Source organism: Mercurialis annua, linkage group LG6 (genome assembly GCF_937616625.2).
Source record: "Mercurialis annua linkage group LG6, ddMerAnnu1.2, whole genome shotgun sequence".
Classification (NCBI taxonomy): domain Eukaryota; kingdom Viridiplantae; phylum Streptophyta; class Magnoliopsida; order Malpighiales; family Euphorbiaceae; genus Mercurialis; species Mercurialis annua.
In genome coordinates this window covers 17,651,366-17,664,604 of record NC_065575.1, presented here as the reverse complement: position 1 = coordinate 17,664,604, position 13,239 = coordinate 17,651,366, and positions in this window count along the sequence as shown.

The following is a 13,239-nucleotide window of genomic DNA, read 5'->3' as shown; positions in this document are numbered from 1 at the left end:
GTTTAAAACCCTTAAATCAAAACATTTTATGCTAATATAGTATGATTATGGAAAACAGTTTTGAAATGATCCCAGCGTAAGTATGACATAGCATATTGATAAACCCAGAGTGGACGGGAACATATCCTCGTCATATACCAACATAAGCAAGACATTAGTCTGCCGATCCTATAGAACTTACCGGTGCACCCAGTCTCGATACAAGCCTATCAAGCAACTCGTTTCCATCCAGATCCATAATCCGTTAAAACAGTTCAAAACATTTATAATACTAAAATATGATGCTAATGCGGTAAATAGCACTACAAACTCACTGCTTGCTTATCCACGTGATTCTTGGCAAACAGCTAACTCTGGTTCGACTCCTGAGCACGAACAGTCGAAGAGTCTAAAAATAGAGCATAAGTTAAAATCACTCCAACCCCTAACTCTAAGAATACTATACACCACTTAGGACTAGCACAAACAAATAAGCCAAACAAAATCACAGAGAAACACAATTCTCAAATAAATTATAATGCCGTAAACAATTCAATACTATTAAGTTCACACTTAAAATCCAATCCGAAAATATTATTAAAATAATATTTAAATGATAACTTAAATAAATTTCTCAAATAGTGGGTTAGCCGAGTTTCTTAATACTACCAAGTTAAACCCACATGTCGACGACGCAAGTCTAAACCAACCCAACTGATATTCCACAATTATAAACCACGTTTTATTATTATAATTTTAATAAAATATTAATTAATATCAAAGTAGAACTCAATAGCTTGAAACCTAAGTAATTAATAATTATCGACAAAATATCTCAAATAATTAAACAACAAAATAAAGCTAAAATATAACTTTAATTACAAAGGCATTCTAAGTCAAAAATCTCAAATCCAAACGTTTCCCCTTTTTATCAATTTAAGTCAAATATTTAAAGCGATACGAAACAAAACCAAACATTTAAAACGTGAGGAAACAGATCCAAACGTTTCACCTTTTTAGCGATTTAAGCCAAACATTTACAAACACTACGAAACAAATCCAAACGTCTAACATTTTTTATTATTTAAGCCAAACATTTACAAACGTTTAAAAGCCAAACTTTAACCTTTTTAGCGATTTAAACCAAACGTTTACAAACGTTACGAAACAAATCCAAACGTTTCACCTTTTTAAACGATTCCAATTATTAGCAATTTAAGCCAAACATTTACAAACGTTAAGAAACAAATCCAAACGTTTCCCATTTTAATCAATTTAAGCCAAACATTTAAAACGTTACGAAAAAAATCCAAACTTTTAAAACGTTACGAAACAAATTCAAACGTTTCACCTTTTTAGCGATTTAAGCCAAACGTTTACAAACGTTACGAAACCAATAACGTTACGAAAAAAATCCAAACGTTTCACCTTTTAAGCGATTTAAGCCAAACGTTTACAAACGTTACGAAACAAATCCAAACGTTTCACCTTTTTAGCGATTTAAGCCAAACGTTTAAAACGTTACGAAACAATTTCAAACGTTAAAAACATTACGAAACAAATTTACGAGAAAAATCTAAACGTTTCATCTTTTTAGAAATTTAAGCAAAATGTTTACAAACTGTACAAAACCAATCTAAACATTTAAAACGTTACGAAATAAATCCAAACGTTTAACCTTTTTAGCGATTTTAGTCAAACGTTTACAAACGTTACGAAACAAATCCAAATGTTTACAAAAGTTACGAAATAAATCCAAACGTCACCTTTTTAGCGATTTAAGCCAAATGTTTGTAAACGTTTCGCAACCTATCCAAACGTTTAAAACTTTACGAACAAAATCCAAACGTTTCAACTTTTACCTTTTTAGCAATTTAAGCCAAACGTTTACAAACGTTACAAAAGCAATCCAAACATTTAAAAATGTTTTGGATTTGTTTTGTAATGTTTGTAAACGTTTGGCTTAAATCGGTAGAAAGTGGAAACGTTTGGATTTGTTTCGTAACGTTTTAAAAGGTTAGATTTGTTTCGTAACTCTTTAAATGTTTGGATTTGTTTCGTAACGTTATAACCGTTTGGATTAATTTCGTAACGTTTTAAACGTTTGGATTGGTTTCGTAACGTTTTTAATGTTTGGCTTATATCGCTAAAAAGGTGAAACGTTTGGAATTGTTTCGTAACGTTTGTAAACGTTTGGATTAAATCGCTAAAAAGGTGAAACGTTTGGATTTTATTTATAACGTTTAAAACGTTCGGATTGGTTTCATAACCTTTTAAACGTTTGAATTTGTTTTGTAACGTTTAAAACGTCTGGCTTCAATCGCTAAAAAGGTGAAACGTTTGGATAGGTTTTGTAACGTTTGTAAATGTTTGGCTTATATTGCTAAAAAGGGGAAACATTTCGATTTGTTTAGTAATGTTTGTAAATGTTTGTCTTAAACTGCAAAAAAGGTAAAACGTTTGTAAACGTTTGGCTTAAATCGTTAAAAAGGATAAATGTTTGAATTCATTTCTTAACGTTTTAAACATTTGGATTGGTTTTCTAACAATTGTAAACGTTTTGCTTAAATTGCTAAAAAGGTGAAACATTTCGTTTTGTTTCGTAACTTTTGTAAACGTATGGCTTAAATTGCTAAAAAGGTGAAACGTTTGGATTTGTTTCGTAACGTTTTAAACGTTTAGCTTAAATCGCTAAAAAGGTGAAACGTTTGGATTTGTTTCGTAACGTTTGTAAACAGTTGGCTTCAATCTCTAAAAAGGTGAAACGTTTAGATATGTTTCGTAACGTTTGTAAATGTTTGGCTTGAATCGCTGAAAATGTGAAACGTTTATATTTGTTTCGTAACGTTTGTAAACGTTTGGCTTAAATCACTAAAAAGATGAAATGTTAGGATTTTTTCGTATCGTTTCAAACATTTTGATTTGTTTCGTAACATTTGTAAACGTTTGGCTTAGATCGCTAAATAGGTAAAACGTTTGGTTTAGTTTCGTAATATTTGTAAACGTTTGGCTTCAATCGCTAAAAAGGTGAAACGTTTGGATTTGATTCGTAACGTTTGTAAACATTTGGCTTAAATCGCTAAAAATTTGAAACGATAGGTTTTCTTTCATAATGTTTGTAAATATTTGGCTTAAATTGCTAAAAATGTGAAACATTTTAAATATTTGGTTGAAATCGCTAAAAAGGTGAAACGTTTGGATTAGTTTCATAACTTTTGTAAATGTTTGGCTTAAATAGCTAAAAAGGTGAAACGTTAGGATTTGTTTCGGAACGTTTGTAAACGTTTGGGTTAAATCGCTAAAAAGGTGAAACGTTTGGATTTGTTTCGTAACGTTTGTAAACGTTTTAAATGTTTGGCTTAAATCTCAAAAAAGGTGAAATGTTTGGTTTTGTTTTGTAACGTTTGTAAATGATCGCTAAAATCGCTAAAAAGGTGAAACATTTGGATTTGTTTCGTAACAGTTTAAACGTTTGGATTTTTTCGTAACGTTTGTAAACGTTTGGTTTAAATTGCTAAAAAGGTGAAATGTTTGGATTTTTTTCGTAGCGTTTGTAAACGTTTGGCTTAAATTGCTAAAAAGGTAAAACATTTGGAATTGTTTCGTAACGTTTTAAACGTTTGGATTGGTTTTGTAGCGTTTTAAACTTTTGTCTTAAATCGCTAAAAAGGAGAAATATTTGGTTTTGATTCGTAACGTTTATAAACGTTTGGCTTAAATCACTAAAAAAGGGAAACGTTTGGTTTTGTTTCGTAACGTTTGTAAACGTTTGGCAAAATAGCTAAAAATGTGAAACGTTTTGATTTGTTTCCTAAAGTTTGTAAAGGTTTGACTTAAATCGCTAAAAAGGAGAAATGTTTGATTTGTTTCGTAACGTTTGTAACGTTTGACTTAAATTGCTAAAAAGGGCAAACATTTGGATTTGTTTCGTAACGTTTGCATTTTTTTCGTAACGTTTGCAAACGTTTCGCTTATCTCGCTAAATAGGTGAAATGTTTGGATTTTTTTAGTAACGTATGTAAACGTTTGGCTTAAATCATTAAAAAGGGGAAATGTTTGGTTTTGTTTTGTAACGTTTGCATACATTTGGCTTCAATCGCTAAAAAGGTGAAACGTTTGGACTTGTTTGGTTACGTTTGTAAACGTTTGGCTTAAATTGATAAAAAGGTGAAACGTTTGGATGTGTTTCGTAACGTTTGTAAACATTTTTCTTAAATCGCTAAAAAGGTGAAACGTTTGGATGTGTTTCGTAACGTTTTAAATGTTTGGCTTAAATCGCAAAAAGGGTGTAATGTTTGGATTTGTTTCGTAACGTTTGTAAACGTTTCGCTTAAATTGTTAAAAAGGTGAAAGGTTTGGATTTGTTTCGTAACGTTTGTAAACGTTTGGCTTAAATCGCTAAAAATGTGAAACATTTGGTTGTGTTTCGTAACGTTTATAAACGTTTAGCTTCAATCCCTAAAAAGGTGAAACGTTTGGATTTGTTTCGTAACGAAACAAATCCAAATTATTCACCTTTTTAGCGATTTAAGCCAAAATGTTACGAAACTAATCCAAAGGTTTCAGCTTATTTGCGATTTAAGCCAAACGTTTACAAACTTTACGAAGCAAATCGCTAAAAAGGTGAAACGTTTGGATTTGTTTCGTATCGTTTGTAAACGTTTGGCTTAAATTGCTAAAAAGGGGAAACGTTTGTTTTGTTTCGTACCGTTTGGCTTAAATCGCATAAAAGGTGAAACATTTATTTTTTTCGTAACGTTTGTATACGTTTGGCTTAAATCGCTAAAAAGGGAAACGTTTGGATTTGTTTCGTAATGTTTGTAAACGTTTGGCTTCAATCGCTAAAAAGGTGAAATGTTTGGATTTGTTTCGTAACGTTTGTAAACGTTTGGCTTAAATCGCTAAAAAGGTGACCGATTGGATTTGTTCCGTAACGTTTATAATCGTTCGGCTTAAATCGCTAAAAAGGTGAAACGTTTGGTTTTGTTTCGTACCGTTTGTAATCCTTTGGATTGGTTTCGTAACGTTTTAAATGATTGGCTTGAATCGTTAAAAAGGTGAAACGTTGGGTTTTGTTTCGAAACGTTTGTAAACGTTTGGCTTAAATCGCTAAAAATGTGAACATTTGGATTTATTTCGTAACGTTTGTAAACGTATGAGTTCAATCGCTACAAACGGGAAACGTTTGATTTGTTTCGTAACGTTTGTAAATGTTTGGCTTAAATCGCTAAAAAGTTGAAACGTTTGGATTTGTTTCCTAACGTTCGTAAACGTTTGACTTTGTCAAGACCCGATTTCATGAATCGTGACCGGCGCTAGGGTATGGGTATGGTCTTACCAAAACTCGTAGCGAACCTCGTGAAAAACAATTAAACATATAAACATGCAGAAACACTTCTTGGGGGCAACCGAGACTCCAGCTTAAGTCTAGCGATTTATATCACAGTTCTAATATGTTCAACTTAAATATCTGAAATGTTCAACAGCATGCCTTAAATATAACAATAAAATAATCCAGAGTAAACATGCCAATAAAAATCAATCAGACAAAACGACAATCCCAATGTGCAATAACTAAAGTAATAAGTCTAGCAATTTATATCACAATTCTAATATATTCAACTTAAATTTCTGAATGTTCAACAGCATGCCTTAAATATAGCAATGAAATAATACAGAGTAAACATGCCAATAATAATCAATCGGACAAACCGACAATCCCAATGTGCAATAACCAAAGTAATATATAAACTAGTTCTACTGCGGTCTAAGAGTTCGAAAACAGTAACTAGTTTAAATAACATAAAACCTCCGAGGAAACAAAAGAATCGGAGTGGACCAGCTTTCAAATCATAAACCTGGAAAATCTGGGAAAACAACGGGGTCAGATATACCGAGATGAGTTCGCAATACTATTTACATGTATTAAGTTTAAAACCCTTAAATCAAAATATTTTATGCTAATATAGCATGATTATGGAAAACAGTATTGAAATGATCTCAGCGTAAGTATGACATAGCATACTGATAAACCCAGATTGGACGGGAACATATCCTCGTCATATACCAGCATAAGCAAGACATTAGTCTGCCGATCCCAGAGTACTTACCGGTGCACACAGTCTCGATACAAGCCTATCAAGCAGCTCGTTTCAATCCAGATCCATAATCCGTAAAAACAGTTTAAAATATTTATAATACTAAAATATGATGTTAAAGCGGTAAATAGCACTACAAACTCACTGTTTGCCTATCTACGTGATTCTTGGAAAACAGCTAACCCTGATTCGACTCCGGAGCGCAAACAGTTGAAGAGTCTAAAAATAGAGCATAAGTTAAAATCACTCCAACCCCTAACTCTAAGAATACTAGACACCACTTAAGACTAGCACAAACAAATAAGCCAGATAAAATCACAGAGAAACACAATTCTCAAATAAATTATAATGCCGTAAATAATTCAAGACTATTGAGTTCACACTTAAAATCCAATTCCAAAATATTATTAAAATAATATTTAAATGATAACTTAACTAAATTTCTCAAATAGTGGGTTAGCCGAGTTTCTTAAAATTACCAAGTTAAACCCACATGTCGGCGACCCAAGTCTAAACCAAATCAACTGATATTCCACAATTATAAACCATAGTTTGTAATTATAATTTTAATAAAATATTAATTAATATCAAAGTAGAACTCAATAGCTTTAAACCTATGTAATTGATAATTATCGGAAAAATATCTCAAATAATTAAATAACAAAATAAAGATAAAATATAACTTTAATCACAAAGGCATTCTAAGTGAAAAATCTCAAATTATCAATTAAATAATAATTGACAATAATTATAAATTTAATTTTTTTAAATAACTGAAATATTATTTTTAGGTCTTTAAAATAATATAACTAATTTGACAACTTTCAAATTAAATGAAATTCCTAATTCCCATTTAATATAGTCCAAATAAATAACTTAATTTAAAATTATTTAAATTATAATAAGATTAATATTAATTATTGATTTAAAATGCTGGTACCCAAAGTAATTTTAAAATCATAATTAATAATTAAATTACCGAAGTAATAATCGAGACTAAATTCGTAAATCAAAATCAAAATCAATTATAAAACAGTTATTAAATAAGTTAAGGAATCAATATGTTTTAAGCATAAATAATCAATGACCTAAAAGAAGCTTTAACCATTAAGAAATAAAAATAGCAAATGAGCACCCGCCACCTCATCACCTTCTCCATATTACCAAGCTTAATATTTGTAGAAACCAAAAAACGAATCCAAGCTTCACAATTCAAAACCATGTCAATCTATCTCAACTTTTCTTTACTAATTTTTATCCAAACATTAATGAATCAATACTTAATCAAATTTGGAAAAGAATCCAGAACAAAGAAATCAATATCAAATTTTTTTCAAGAACTCAGAAACCGAATCCAACAAGCAACGAAAAACGGAAAATCAAATGAGAAATCCATCGCTTATGACTTCAATGATCCGAAGACTCAAAACACAAGAGTCTAATATTCTAGATACTATAATCAACAACCCAAAAGAATGAATGTATTCGGCAGAGAACAATCACATTTAATAGCAAAACATTACGGTGAGACGGCGGTGATTGAAACTAGATTATTTACGTACCGTTTGACGAAACTCGAAAAGAAAAGTTGTAGAGGAATGATTCTACTTTCACGGGGATGAAACGGGTTTGAATTCGATCTCCAAACAGCTACGAACGGCTTGAAGAACGAAGGTATAGTTTTAGAATCGAATAACAAATAACTTAAAAACGGTAAAACGGCGGCAGCTAATACGAGAAATATAACGTACCGGTTTATGAAAACTAAGCTCGGACTTGTGGAGGGTTGATTCTACAATTTCAGGAACCAAACGGAGCTGAAAATAATGCTATAACAAAAGAGAACGACTCAGCGAACGGAAGTGTCGTTATAAGCAAAAACTTAAATTTGAATGACAAGAACCTACCGATGAATATAAAACTTTGGATGATGATTAGCACAATAATACTCAGTGTTTTTGAGTAGGAAAGACGGCTAGGGTTTACGTGAAAGTGTGGTGAAGATTTTAGGTTAAAGAAAACGATTTAAATAGTTGAGAAATAGGGTGAAATCGCTGCTAGAAAATAGGAGGGGAAACAAGCCGTGCTTGGCTAAGGCTGGTCTCGAACGAGACCAGCCAAAAGAATGAAGGTCTCGTTCGAAACCTGTTGTCTCGAGACTCTTCATAAAATTGAAGGTCTCGTCGAGACCAACACCAATCAACAAGACGGTCTCGTTTTAAATTAGACCCGAACCAATGGTTCCACCTAAATTTGGTTGAACCACAACTCCAAATCAAATTGTAATTTTAAAATTAATACCCAAACGAATTACAAATACATAGATGAATCGAAATATTACCGAAACTCATAAAATAAATTTCAAAATTTTAAAAATATTACCGAAACTCATAAAATGTTTGGATTTGTTTCGTAACAATTGTAAACGTTTGGCTTAAATTGCTAAAAAGGGGAAACGTTTGGATTTGTTTCCTAACGTTTGTAAACGTTTGGCTTATATCGCTAAAAAGGTGAAACGTTTGGATTTGTTTCATAACGTTTTAAATGTTTGGCTTAAATCGCTAAAAGGTGAAACTTTTGGATTTGTTTTGTAACGTTTGTAAAAGTTTGGCTTAAATTTCTTAAAAGTTGAAACGTTTGGATTTGTTTCGTAACGTTTGTAAACATTTTGCTTAAATCGCTAAAAATTTGAAACATTTGGTTTTGTTTCGTAACATTTGTAAACGTTTGGCTTAAATCGCTAAAAATATGATACGTTTGGATTTGTTTGGTAACGTTTTGAACGTTTGGCTTAAGTCCCTAAAAAGGGGAAACGTTTGATTTTGTTTCGTAACATTTGTAAGCGTTTGGCTTAAATCGCTAAACATGTTAAGCGCTTGGATTTGTTTCGTAACATTTGTAATTGTTTGGCTTCAATCGCGAAAAAGGTGACACGTTTGGATTTTTTTTCGTAAATTTGTCTCATAACGTTTTAAACATTTGGATTGGTTTCGTAAAGTTGTAAATGTTCGGCTTAAATCGTTTAAATATGAAACGTTTCGATTGGTTTTGTAACGTTTGTAAATGTTCGGTTTAAATCGCTAAAAATGTTTTACGTTTGGTTTTTTTCCGTAACGTTTGTAAACGTTTGACTTAAATCGCTATAAAGGTGAAACTTTTGGATTCGTTTCGTAACGCTTGTAAAAGTTTGTCTTAAATTGCTAAAAAGGGGAAACGTTTGGATTTGTTTCATATCGTTTGTAAACGTTTGGCTTAAATCGTTAAAAAGGTGAAACATTTGTATTTGTTTCGTAAATTTGTTTTGTACCATTTAAAACATTTGGATTGGTTTCGTAACGTTTTAAATGTTTGCCTCAAATCGCTAAAAAGGTGAAACGTTTGGTTTTGTTTCCTAACGTTTGTAAATGTTTGACTTAAATCGGTAAAAATGTTAAACATTTGGCTTTGTTTCGTAACGTTTGGAAACATTTGGCTTAAATCGCTAAAAATATGAAATCTTTTGTTTTGTTTTGTAACGTTTGTAAACTTTTGGCTTAAATCGCTATAAAGGGGAAACATCTGGTTTTGTTTCGTAACGTTTGTAAACGTTTGGCTTAAATCGCTAAAAGTGGGAAACGTTTGGATTTGTTTCGTAACGTTTTAAACGTTTGGAATGGATTCGTAACTTTTTGAATCGTTTAGCTTAAATCATTTAAAAGGTGAAACATTTGGATTTGTTTCGTAACGTTTGTAAACGTTTGGCTTAAATCACTAAAAAGGGGAAACGTTTACATTTCTTTCGTTACGTTTGTAAACGTTTGGCTTAAACAGCTAAAAAGGTGATCTAATAACCCATATAATTTTTGAATTTTTTTCTGATGGGTTTCCGGTATTAATTCGAGTCGTTTTTGGGTTGGTTGTTTGATTTGATGTTTGGTTCGTGGGTCAGTTAGATTTTTGGTTTGGTCTTTGGTTCTTTTGGTTTGTCGTTCAGCCAACTGGTTGAACCACCTGTGAAAATCTCAGTTTTCATGAGGAGATCTGAAATTTCACGATGCTCCCGTTCGAGACCATGCGGTCTCGAACATGACCTCACAAGTTTTCAGCTAGTCTCGTTCGAGACCAGCAAGGTCTCGAACGAGACCTCAGCTAAATTTTCTGGTCTCGTTCGAGACCTGCGTGGTGCCATCAGGGCTCAGCTTGTCCCTTGATTCTCCTCCTTATTCTATCACGTTTCTAACCTAAATTCTTTCCTTATTGAAATTGTTTTTCTAAAGCCAAATCTCCTCTACACTTCCATCAACCCTAGCCGTCACTTTCCTCTAGTTTTCCCTGAAGAAAATCGCTGCAATCCCCTCTCAAAACCTTGCTGAAAATAGGTAAGTCTTGTTCTTGATTTTCAATTTTCCTCTTTTGCGCTATTTCCATTCTTAACCGTTTTTCACATGCTTTTCAGAAACAAATTACGTCCTAATTCTTTCTAGCGATTGCAGACTCATTTATCTTTGAGACCGAGATTCGTTTCCGTAAAACAGTACGTTATGCTTTCTGTCATAGCCGCCGCCGTTTACCGTTTTCAATGTATTTTGCTGTTTTGATTTCTAAAACGATACCATCGTTTTTCTATCCGTTCGCAGCCATTTTTAGATCGAACTCAGTTTTGTTTTGTTCCAGCGAGAGTAGATTCACGCCTCTATGATTCCCAGTCTTGATTTTGCAGAATGGTATGTAAACAATCTCATTTCAATCACCGTCGTCTTATCGTATTCCTTTATTTTTAACTGTGAAACATAAGTTTCTTACTGCCGAATTCTATTGTTCCTTGGGCTATGATTCTGTTAGTTTGATGATTATAAATCTCTGGGAATGTCTGTGGTTATTTGATCAATCTCATTTGTGATTCGTTTCTCGATTTCGTTGTTATTATTTTGATTTGTTTCTCGGTTTCTTACTATCTGTCATGTTTTTATTTAACAAGGATTGAACTCTTCATTATCTTGAATTGCAGTACCCTCTTGATTGTTGTCCTTGATTCATTGTGTTACTTGTTAATGAATTGATGATTGGTGAAAGCCTTAGTTTCGTTTTTTGTTTCTGTGTAATGTTGATGTTGAGTTTGATTACTTGGGTTGTTCTTATGATGAAGACGATGAGGTGTCAAATGTTGATTGATTGAATTGGGTTTTTATTGGCTAAAGGTTCTTTTAGGTTGTTGAATTGTTTTGCTTAAAACCTATTGATTCCTTAAGTTAAATTTTATCTATTGATAAATTGTTTTTAATTATTAATTTGGGGATTTTATTTTAAATTGAATGTTTGACAATTTGGTAATATTGTTTTTAAAAATCTAAAAATAATATTTGATTCATTTATAATTAAATTAATTATTAATATTATTATAAATGACAAAGTGGACATTATTATTTAAATTGTTATTTTGAGATTTTGGCTTAGTGTGCCAATGTGATAAAAATTTTAATTTAACAATTATTCATTTATTGAATTCTTTTAATAAGGTATTTTTGCCGGTAACTATTAATTACTTGGTTTTCAAGCTATTAGGTTCATTTTTATATTTAATCAATATTTTAATTAAATTATACTTATAAACCGTGGTTTATGATTATGAATTATTGGTTGGGTCGGGTTAGACTTGCGTCGCCCGACATGTGGGTTTTGCTTGGTAAGTTTAGAAACTCGGCTAACCCACTATTTGAGGAATTAATTTTAATTATTATTTAAATATTATTTAAATAATATTTCGGACAAGATTTTAAAGTGTGAACTCAATAGACTTGAATTGCTTTATGGCATTATAATTTATTTGAGAATTGTGTTCTCTGTGTGACTTTTATATGTCTTATTAATTGTGCTAGTCCTACGTGGTGTTTAGTATTCTTGGAGTTAGGGGTTGGAGTGATTTTAACTTATTATTTAATTATTAGACTCTTCGACTACTCGCGCTCTAGAGTCGGACCAGGGTTAGCTGTTTGTCAAAGTTTCACGTGGATAAGCAAGCAGTGAGTTTGTAGTGTTATTTACCGCTTTATTAAGTACCACAATTATTTTAGTATATAAAATGTTTTCAAATTTTTTTTATCGATTATGGATCTGGATTGGAGCGAGCTACTCGATAGGCTAGTATCGAGACTGTGTGCACTAGTAAGTACTCTGGGATCGGCATACTAATGTCTTGCTTATGTTGGTATTTGACGAGGATTTTTTCCCATCCACTCTGGGTTTAGTATGATACTTCAACTTACGCTGGTACCATTTCAATACCGTATTTCCATAATTTTAAGTATAATAGTATAAAAAGATTTGCTTTAAAGGTTTTAAATTAAATAAATGTAAATTGCATTACGAACTCATCTCAGTATATCTGACCCCCTTGTTTTCCCAATTTTTCCATATTTATGATTTGAAAGCTTGGTCATATCCAATTCTTGATTCTTGGAGGTTTTTATGTCGATAAAACTAGTCTATTATTTTAAACTCTTAGAAGGCAGTAGAACTAGTATTTATTTTTATTATCGTACTTTGTATTGTCAGATTGGTATGATTGTTTTATTATTGCCTTTGGAATGTATACTCTGGATCTATCTCATTATATATAAGGCATGTTGTTTAGACTCGGTTCAGTTGAGCATTTCAGATATTTAAGTTGAATACATTAGAACTATGATATAAATCGCTAGACTTAGGTTTGAGTCTCGGTTACCCCCGAGCGTTGTTTCTGCTGGTTTATATGTTTGATTGTTTTCCGCGAGGGTTGTTACGAGTTTTAGTACAACCATACCCATACCCTAGCACCGGTCCCAATCCATGAAATTAGGTTGTGAAAGGTGAAACGTTTGGATTTGTTTCGTAACATTTGTAAACGTTTGGCTTAAATCACTAAAAAGGTGAAACGTTCGGATTTTTTTTGTAACGTTTTAAACGTTTGGATTGTTTTTGTAACGTTTGTAAACGTTTGGCTTCAATTGCTAAAAAGGTGAAACGACTGGATTTTTTTCGTAACGTTGTAAACGTTTGGATTGGCATCGCAACGTTTGGCTTAAATCGATAAAAAGGTGAAACGTTTGGCTTTGATTGCTAAAGAGATGAAACATTTGGTTTTGTTTCGTAAAGTTTGTAAACGTTTGGCTTAAATCGCTAATAAGGTGAACGTTTTAAATGTTTG